The sequence below is a fragment of the Macrotis lagotis genome, chromosome X (genome assembly GCF_037893015.1).
Source record: "Macrotis lagotis isolate mMagLag1 chromosome X, bilby.v1.9.chrom.fasta, whole genome shotgun sequence".
NCBI lineage: Eukaryota > Metazoa > Chordata > Mammalia > Peramelemorphia > Peramelidae > Macrotis > Macrotis lagotis.
In genome coordinates this window covers 703,826,956-703,837,304 of record NC_133666.1, presented here as the reverse complement: position 1 = coordinate 703,837,304, position 10,349 = coordinate 703,826,956, and the positions used below count along the sequence as shown (strand labels likewise).

General features: G+C 55.6%; 1 protein-coding gene across 1 annotated transcript in view; it reads right to left on the bottom strand.

Moving 5' to 3' along the window:
* LOC141497082 (uncharacterized) overlaps positions 1-10,349 on the bottom strand; it is an 857,774-nt gene that overhangs the window by 204,349 nt on the left and 643,076 nt on the right. The window lies entirely within an intron of this gene.

Here is a 10,349-nt window from a genome sequence, read left to right as displayed (position 1 = left end):
CTGCCCACACGGCTGACTTCTCCTCCTGACCATGCCTCCCTCATCTTGGACCCAGAAAGATGATCTAGGGTTCCCCAAAGGGGAGGGAGTTGCCTTGAGAAGGGTTCCCCTCCTCTTCGGAGGTTTCCCAGCAGAAGCCCCATGGACACCTGGTGGGTGTGGCTTCATGGCAGATCCCTGGCCAGGGATGGAGCACCCAATGCAGGATGTCCTGGAGCCGGTTAAGCGGGCACAGCCGAGGCTCCAAAATGAGAAAACACTAGATGGCAAGACTCCAGGAGAAAAGCCTGAGCAGCCAGCCAGGGAGATTGGTTTTTTAATATCTTTATGTTTCCAACGACATGCAAGAGTTTCCAACAATCATTCTTTTGTAAGGTTTATGAGTTCCAGGTCTTTCTCCCTCCCTCCTTCTCTTCCCTCCCCTCCCCTGAAAGAGAATTGAAATGAGGCTAGGCCTGTATCATTATATTAAACATATTTCCATATTAATCAATTGTGAAAGAAGAATCAGAAGAAAAAGGGAAAAAACAGAAAACAAATTTGAAAAATGAAAGCTGGTGAGCTTTGGTCTCCATTCAGATTGCATAGATCCTTCTCTGGATGGGATGGCATTGACCATCCCATGGCCTTTCAAATTGTCTTTGATGATTGTCCTCGGGAGAAGAGCAGTTGCAGCAGACTCCAACGGTGGCTCATGTGGACAATGTTCCCCTGGTTCTGCTCACTGTGTCAGTTCGGGCCGGTCTGTCCAGGCTTTTCTGAAGCCGACTGCCCATTATTTCTTACAGAACAATAGCCCTCCACCACATTCATATACCACAGCTTGTTCAGACATTCCCCAGTTGATGGGCATCCCCTCAATTTCCAACTCTTTACTACTACAAAAGAGCTGATGGGAACATTTTTTGTACATGTGGGGTTTTTTATGTTTCTTGTGATTTCTTTGGGATACAGATCTGGAAGTGGTATTGCTGCATCATTTAGAGAAGGGTCAGAGCCGTTCACAACTTCACCAACCACAGTGGGGAACTCATTGTGAGGTGCTGGGGAGAGACCTGGGGGGGAGGCCTCCTTGAGGGACCAGAAGGGGTAGAGCTGGAAAGGAGTGAGGACATAGAGGGTTTGAGATGCCTCCATGTCAGCCCTGGTCAGATTCACCAAACCACAATCGCAGTTTTCCCACATCCCCTCCAACCTTCCTCTTTAGTCATTTTGGGTGAGGTGGTCCCTCAGAGTTGTTTTCATTGGCATTTCTCTATTAATAATGATTTAGAGCATTTTTTCATATGACTAGATATCTTTTGTTGCTTCATCTGAGAACTGCCTATTTATTTGATCATTTATTCATTGGGAATGACTTGAATTTTTATAAATTTGACTCAGGTCTCTATATTTTAGAAATGAGGACTTTATCAGGAACACTAGCTGTAAAAATTGTTTCCCAGTTTATTGCATTTCTTTTAATCTTGGTTGCATTGATTTTATTAGTACAAAACCTTTTTAATTTAATGTAATTAAAAGTATCCATTTTGTATTTCCTAATGTTTTTCTCTCTCTTCTTTGGACATAAACTCCTCCCCTTTGAAAGGCTCTGACAGGTAAACTATTCCTGGTTCTCCTAACTGGCTTACGGTATCACTTTTTATGTTTAAATTCCATACCCATTTCAACCTTATCTTGGTCTAGGGTGTGAGAAGTGGGTCTATGCCCAGCTTCTAGGGAGATCTTTGTGGAAACCAGTTGTTAAGGAGTCAGCACAGTCCTGAATACATCTAACAAAGGCTGGTAAGAACGGATTTGCCAGGGGGCTTCCTCTGAGCCAACCAGGGGAGGAGCCAGACCTACTGACAAGGACAGCAGCCTCTGAGGCCTCCTTGAGCCTGAAGTGGTCTGGGGCTCTTGGAGCCTCAAGTCTCTCCTCTCTTCAGTGGAACATCTCTATACTCTACTGCACAAGTAGAGGCTTCTACTCTAAAAATCATAAAGTAATATAGAATCTGCTCTGAGAAGAGCAAATTCACGAGCCATTGAACTTCCCCAAGCCTCACTCCAATGCCTTGAGTCCTGAAGGGGATGCTGCCTCCAGAAGGGGTGGCAAGGGCTCTGGCTGCCACCATCTTTGCAGCAGCCTGAGTTGGCTTTTTGAGGCTGCCATCAGCTGCAGCTGGTGACGGCCTTTGACCTTGGTCCTGCCACACCCCAGGAGCTGGGATCATACCCCAGCTTCCGTTGGCAGTTGGACTGCTAAAGGTAGGGTGGGGATCCTGCTGGGGGAGAGGGATCAAAGTAATCTTTCTGTAAAAAAGTCCAGGAGGGCCACCTCCCAGGAGCGGGTCTTGAAGCCCCAAAACCCCAGCTTCTGAAGATTAGAGGAGATTCAGAACCTTCCCAGCTTTGGCTCAGGGAGACAACAACCAAAAACATAAGGAAGGCAATCCCACTTGCACAAACCAACTCAATGCAGAGAGATTAAGAAGAAAAGCTGGTGATTGGGAAGAAACATGATCTGCCTCAAAAATCCCCCAAATGAGTATGAAACCAAAGATGAGAGAGAGAGAGAGAGAGAGAGAGAGAGGAGAGGGCAGACCAAAGACCATCTCCCACTCGGAGACAGGTCAAGGTAGACAGGCCAAAGGATGATTAAAAACCAGATGAAGACTGACCCAAAAAAATCTAAGGACACCTGTTCCCCAAGAGAAGTTCCCCAAAGGGACTGGACTAGCCAGGCCCCCCACACCCATGGGCCCCCACATACACACCTCTGGGCCCCTATCTTCTGTAACACCCTATCACAGTCCTCCTCCAAATAACCTTTCATCCAAGGCAAGGATGATGTAGGCAACAGAGAAGCCAGGAGTAAGGGACAGAATTGGGGTCCGAGGGTCCTGCAGGAGCCAGAGAAGGGGGGAGGGGTGGGAGAGAGGCCTGCACCACTTCCTGGCCTGCTCTCATCCGCATTCCTCCTCAGGCTCCTGCAACTTCCCAGCAGTCAAGAATGTCTCTGTCCTCTAGGAGTCTCCTTGGAAGGAAACTGGTGGGAGCCCAGGGGCTGAGAGAGTCCCAGCGTGCTGGGTGGGGCAACAGCCAAAAAGTTGTTGCCTTTGGCCCAGAGAAACCAGCAGCAGCAACAGCAGCCTGTACATTTTGGGCCCAGCTGACCGGGTCGGGGGAGCTCATTGTGGGGTGCTGGAGAGAGATCTGGGAGCTGCATTCATCTTACAGTGCTGGGGAGAGACCTGGGGGGCTGCACTCATCTTGGGGTGCTGGGGAGGCCTCCTTGAGGGACTGGGAGGGGATAGAGCTGAAAAGGAGTGGGGACATAGTGCATTTGAGATGCCTCCATGTCAGCCCTGGTTACATCCAGAATAGGGTCCCCATACTGCCCTGGCTTAGGTCATCTACCCACTCTGGGGTTCCTCAATTTCCTCACCTGTTAAATGAAGGTCCTGACTTCTCAGGTCACCAATTGGAAGGCCAGTGGCCTCGGGGGTTGAGCTGTTAGGGTGAAGGTTGGGAAGGGATGTTGTGTCATGGGGTAATGAGGCCATGATGCTTTCTAGCTCCTCCTCACCCCCTGACCCTGGAAGAGGGGACCCTCCTGAGTCTATGACCTGGCTGACCTCCCCTGCCATGGCCACCTACAGGCAGAGAAGGTGAGAAAACAGGAGAGAAGAAGGGAGGAAGGGCCCAGGGACCTAAAGGCTCCTTGGCTCTGGGCCTGAGACTGGGCTGCTTGGGTCCTATAGAGGAAGGGTGACCCAGGGGACAGCCTGGAGCATGAATGGAGGGGAGGCCAGGACTGGCATCTGCTGGGGGAGGGAGCTGCCCTAAACCCCTTTGACTCCAAAGGAATCTGGAGCTGAGGTCACATTCCTCAGGGAGGCCCCCACCTCCAAAGAAGCTCCTTCCTTTTGGAGAGAGCTGAGGAGGTCCTCCTGCCACCCTGCATAGGTCTCTCACTAGTTTCCACATTGCAGCTCCTCCCATGGTCAAGCCCTTAGGATCCTGGGAGTTAGAATTCCTGGCCTACCCTGGGTGGCCCCCTCTCTAGGCTGGACCAATCCTAGCAAGCAGAACCACGTCTTCCTTAGACTCCCATGATGCCCAGCCACGAAGACCTGCTGGAACCATTCTCCATGTGACAGGGAAACTGAGGCCCAGGAATGGAGAGATGGTTCCAAGGCTCCCCAGGTTGCCGACCATTTGGTCGCTGTGGGCCTGGGAGGCAGCTTGGTGAGGTCCAGTGACACTGGGGATGGACTGGTGGCCTCTCAGCCTGACTCTGGAAGGAAAGGATGGGGGTAGGGAAGGGCTTCCTACTTGCTGGGAGTCCTGCCTCTCCTGGGTCCCCAGAATGTGGGGGGGGGGCATGAGGTCACTGTGAGGCCAGAGCAATGCCCCCCCAGCCTCTCCCTCCTATTCTGGCTCCCACCTGCCCCCCCCCACTATGGAGTGACACTGCTGCTACTTTGTTCTGGGCCAGCCTTGGTGCTTGTTATGATAAGTGCTGCTTATGGGAAGTGGCCCAGGCCTGCTGGCAAGGCTGGGGTGGAAGGACAGGGAGGAGCCTCCCCTCCAGGTGCTCCACATGTGTATACCCACAAAGCTGAGCCCCCCCAAACAACCAGCAGAGCCCCCACCTTCTAGCCCTTGGGGCCCAGGGCACAATTAATGGGCCTCCAGAGATTCAGTTTTCCTGCCTCTAACATGGGCAGAATTAAGCAGGCACTTAATTAACGAGACTGCAGGCAGGAGAATTTGGGACAAAGCTGAGCTGCTGTCTCCTTGGGGCCCTTGGGTAGCCTCAGCTGGGCACTTACCCAAGGTCTCTGAACCAGGCAGTCTCAGGCTCAGAACAGGGAAGGGGAGGGCCCTGAGCCCACTCAGTGCTGCCTTCCCCCTCCAGCTTCTCCTCATTGCTGGCCCAGAGACTCCAAATGGCTGGCCCCAGGACACACAGCAGCCAGCAGGTCAACCTCTGTCTCCAGAGCTCTCCCCTCTCAAGGCCCCCTTCCAGACTGATGACAGCCAACTTCTTAGGGGGGGACAGGGGGCCAGACTAGGCCAGATCCAGCAAACATCAGGAGGCCCCCTGAGGCACTGCTATGTGCTGGTGCTCAAAGGCCTTCCTGACCTGAGCTCAGATGACTCCCAGGCTGCTTTCCCCTTCCCCTTCCTCCCTCTCTTCCTCCTCCTCCTCCTCTTTCCTCCTCTTCCTTTATCCTCCCCCTCTTCCTCTTTCCTCTTCCTCCCCTTCCTCCTTCCTCCCCCCTCCCACCAAGGCTCAAGATAGTCAAGCTAAACCAGTTAATCCCGGACTTCCATGTTCCGTTTCCATCTCCATGCCTTTGGCCAGGCTGTGACCCCTCCGTCCTGCTGCCGCCCTGGCCCCCACCGTCTCAGAGCCCTTGGTTACTTAGTATCTCTGTGTGGACACTTTGTATCTCGGGAGGCCCAGTGGAGTCTGACCTGGAGTCAGCGTAGGAGAGACTGTGGGATCCAGTCCCCAGAGAAGAAGGGGAGGCAGGACAGCCGGGGTTTGGGGCCCCTGGAGTCTGGGTATCACAAAAGCCCTCCCAGAGTGGAAAGGATTGACTTGAAGGGATGTGAGCTCCCCATTCCTGGAAGTGGGCAAGTAAAGGCTGGGAATGGTGAAGATCCCTTTTGAGTGTGGATCAGCCCCCCTGGCCGCAGAGGTCCCATCCTACTCTGCACCTGCTTGGGTTAGGCCTCTGGGGGGGCCCCGAAACTCTGGTCTCTTTGCAGATGGGAGCCATACCTGTGTTGGAGCCCTCCCCCTCCCCCTTGCCCTCTGCCCACGGGCCCAGGCTCAGGAGTGGGGAGGAGAGCTAGGCCCTCCCCCACTCACAGAGCAGAACAGAGGTGCTCAAGGGGAAGGAGCAAAGTCTGCTGCCAGGTGGGGCCGGGGGGACGGCCTCTGGAGAGGAGCAGGCCAGAGTCCTCAGCTGGCAGTGCCCCCCATCCTTGCCCACTGGGCCTCTTGCTTCTGTGCAGGTCAGGAAATGAGGGGCCCAACCGAGTCCCTGTCTCCTGGACCCTTCCTTCCCTTTCCCAACCCACCCCCAGGCAATGGCACCAGATCAGCCCCAGGCCCACCCCTATGCTAATGTTTATATAACTCCAGGGTTGGCAAGGGGCCCTCCCCTGGGCAAGGGCACCACCTGTTCCCCAGCTGTGATGACTGGCACCACAACCCAGACTAACTCGCCTCAGTGATCTCATTGGAGCCAGAAGCACTAACAAAAGTGGGGAACCACAGATCTAACTGTTCCCATTCTGCTGACAAGTAAACTGAGACTCAGGAGCGAGACCAGCTTGCAAGGTTTAAAGGGGGGATGGCAAGTCAGGGCTCTGGCATAGGGACCACTTTGTCCACTAGCTTCTTTTCTCATTCAAGGCTCCTGTAACCCCCAGCCCTCTCTGGGCCACAGCTCCCCCCTTCCCCCAGCTGTGGAGGAAAAGCAAGCTCAGCTACTTCCTTCCTGGGAGACCTTGGGCCAGTCCTTGCCTTCTCAGCCTCAGCTTCCTCTGAGAAACAATGAGGGCTCAGAAGGTCTCTCACAAAAAGGGGGCCAGTTCAGGTCGGCCCATATCCCATCTCAACTTTTCTTCCATCTCTCCTCCCTCCCTCCTGCCTACAAACATTCCCCCAACCTCAAAATGCCCCCAGGTGATCTCCTTCCCCTGAGGCCCCCAGAAAGATCTGACCTCAGTCTACCAAAAGTGCCCTCCCAGTCCCCAACATCTCCCAGTGGCCAAATCCAGTGGCCTTTTCTTCATCCTCATCTTCCTTGGCCTCTTTGCAGAGTCTGTTCTCTATCTCCCCCTCCCCTCCCCCTCCCCTTCCTCCCCTCTTTCTCCCTCCCCTTCTCTCCTCCTCTCCCTCCTCCCTTCCTCTCTTCCTTCCCCTTCGCTCCCTCCTCTCTCCTTCTCTCCTTTCCCCTCTCCCTTCTCCTTCCTCCTTCTCCCTCTCTTCCCCTCCCTTTCCACTCCCTCCCTTCCTCCCCCTCCCTCCCTCTTTCTCTCCTTCCCCCCTCCCCCTCTCTCCCCACTGTCTTCCTTTCCCCTCTCCCTTCTCCTTCCCCTGTAGCCCTCCCTTTTTCTCTCTTCTCTTTCCCTCTTCCCCCTCTCCTCCCCCCTCCATACCTCTCCCTTCCTCCTGCTCTCTCTCCTCTACCAATCCCCCCCTCTCCCTCTCCCCGTCTCCCCGCCTTCTCCCATGTGTCCACCCACTCCAAGGTCCAGAATTGAGGACCAGGCCAGGAGTCAGGAAGGCCTACGAGCCTTTACTTAGATGGGCCTCAGTTTCTTTTCCTGGGCAGGCTCGGGGGCCTTCCAGCTGGGATCCCCAGGATGCACCCTGCTGGGGGCTTTCCCCCTTCCTTCTTCCTGGACTCAGTGGGGAGCCCCTGGGCCCTCCCCAGCCCAGGCCTGGGAGGTCTGCCTGTCCCTCCCTAACCCCCTCCCCATGGCCTGTTTTTCCCAGCCATGGATTTTCTCCCAGGCTGCAGAGGTCCCGAGGGAACTCAGTCCCTCCTGGCTGCCAGGCAGCAGTTCAGCCCCGGTGCTGGGCACCCTGGGGGGCTGGGGGAGTCCTGAGAGGGGCCTTGGGCAGGGCTGGGCCAGGTGGCATGGGCATCCCCCTCCCCCAGGCAGCTGGCAGCCCCTAAGGGAGATGGATGTTTCAGGGGCTAGGCAGGAAGGCCAGGCAGCCTAATGGGCTAATTGAATAAGGCCAAGGCCCAGGGTGGGGGGGGGGACCTGCCAGGCCTCAGCTGGGAGCCAGGGCCACAAATAGCCTGAGAAAACCCAGGCCAGCCAGGCCAGGAAGGGAGGGGGCTGGGGGAGGGGAAGGAAGGGGGCTGGGGAAGGGGAAGGAAGGGGGCTGGGGAAGGGGAAGGAAGGCTCAGATCTGGGGAGAGGCAGCCGAGCTTGGCTTTCCAGGGCCCTTCCGTTCTGGGGGTGGGTGGGGGGGACCAGGTCACCTCTCCCCAGGAGGTATCCTCTCAGTCCACCTTCCTGCAAGCAGGAGCCTAGGATGCCAGTGGGCACAGCCCTTCCCTGCCCTCAGTTTCTGGCTCTGCAAAAGTTGCCGGACCCCCACAGGGAAGAGCCTAGAACCTGGGGACTTGGAAGTCTCTCCTCAGATTGGGATGGGGGGTCAGAGAACATCAGTTCTGTACAGAACCTCCTCTTCTTCCTCCCACCTTTGAGCCACCCGGTCGGTGACCAGTTAGCTACTGACCAGGTGGCTCAATGTTTTCCTCCTTGGCACGATGTCAGCCAGGCAGTCTGACTGAGAAGCAGAACTATTAATTTTCTGCTTCTGATACCTACTGTCCCTAACACCAAGTGACCTTGGACAAGTCATTAGCCTTCTCTGACCTATACTTTCCTCATATGAGTAACGAACAACTTTTTTTTTTAATTTTTATATATGCCTTAAAAAAAGGCAATGGGATTAAGTGATTTGCCCAAGGTCACACAGCCAGGCAACTATTAAGTGTCTGAGGCTGGAGTCAGGTCCTCCTGGGCCAATGATCTATCCACTGCACCACCTAGCTACCCCTTCAGTGGATAATTCTTGCCCCACAGACTTGTCCAGAGGCAGTGGGTACTTTGCCAGTGGCCTGCCGATCTTACCAGTCAGGGCCCATGTGTCCAGGAGGACTGTCCCCAGGTCCTGGTCAGATAGTGGCTCCTACCAGGGAGGGAACTCCAGATTGGGTGGGCTAGGGAGACTGGGCTGCCAGTGTCCCCAAATCTGTTCCGTTGTCCCCCCAACCCCAGAACCAAGACCCAAGGTGGGGGGGCAGAGACAGGCCAGTTCAGAGTGGGAGGCTAGAGCTGATTCCTAACCTGGGGAGGTCCCAAGACAGGCCAGGTGGAGTAGAGGTCCTGGGGGCCCAGGGAGGCCCCCTCCATCTGGAGGGAGTTCTGGGAGCCCACCCCCCACCTTCTCCCTCCTCCTTCCCCCACCTGTGAGTGGGTGTCTTGGAGAACAAAGGGAGATCAAAGAATGACAGTCACTGACAACATTTTAACTGGAAAATTGCCTCCGATTGGGGGGGGAACCTGGGTTTGTGGGCGGATGAAAGCACGTGCCAGCCCCAGTGGTAGGGAGAGCTGGGGGAGGGGGAAGTTGAAGAGGGGCTCCAAGGAAGGGTCCTGGACCCAGCCCTCAGCCCCCCCCCACAGGAGATGCTGGCCTGCCAGCCCAGACCCTCTCACAGACCTCTTGGCATTCCCATGGTCTGCCTCCCCCTCCCCTCCCCTTCTCTGCCCTCCTCTCCTCCTGTGGCTTCTGATCCCTTCATTTCACTGAAGCTGCCAAACCCAAGGACCTGACTCCATCCTCAGCCTTCCAGGTCACTGGGGACCCCTCCCTCCTCCTGGACACTCTTCTCTCTCTGGGTTTTGTGGGACGCCTCTACCCCCCCCAACATTCTCCCTCTCTTCTGGTTCTGGTCCTCCCTCTCTGATCTCAGAATCTTTCTCTGTCTCTATCCTCCCATTAGGTGCCCCCCAGAGCTCTTTCCTGGGCCCTCTGGCCCCCTTCTCTGGGCAACCTTCTTGGCTCCTATGCCCTGCCATCTCTGGGCTGCTGATTCCACAATCTGCCTGCCCCCCCGCCCCACCTCTCTACTGTCCATCTCCATATGGATATCAGGAGATATCTTCCACCTCCTAGGTCCCAGACCCTCCTCCCATGCCCCTTGGCTCCCAGCTTCGAGTCATCCAATGGGGTGCCATGGCATGGCAGCCTGGCCTACTAACTGTGCTTTCCCCGGCCCACAGTCACAGTTGACTTCAAGGCAGCCCAGGATCCTGGGGCAGGATCCTTCCTTGTTCTCTCCCAGTGCATTTCCAGGTCTTCATTCCAGTGAGGAGGGAGGTCAGGAGCCCCCAGTGACTGTCCCTCCCACACCTGGGTCTGTTTCCCCATGTGGTACAAGCTGGATGACGTGGGGAACTGATTTCCCCTCTTTGGGCCTTGTCGCCAGTCAACCCTGCCTCCCTCCCATCTCCCAGAAGCATCTGGATGACTTGGTGAAATGCAGGATGTCAGTGGCCCCCTCCTCACTCCAACCCCAACCCTGGCAGAGGAAAAGTTGGTGTTCTCCCCTCCCCAGTCATCCATGTCTGCTCCTCTTACTGTCCCTATCAGGAAGAGGGAGGGGCCCCAGGAAGGGCCCAGGAAAGAGCAGCCCCCCTCCTGTATTCTAGCCTGGGATCAGGACTTGTGAAGGAAATGCTGTGGGAGGTCTTTGCCCAGAGCAAGAGCCTGGGCCACCTGGCTCCAACCTCGACTGGCTCAAACCTGGTCC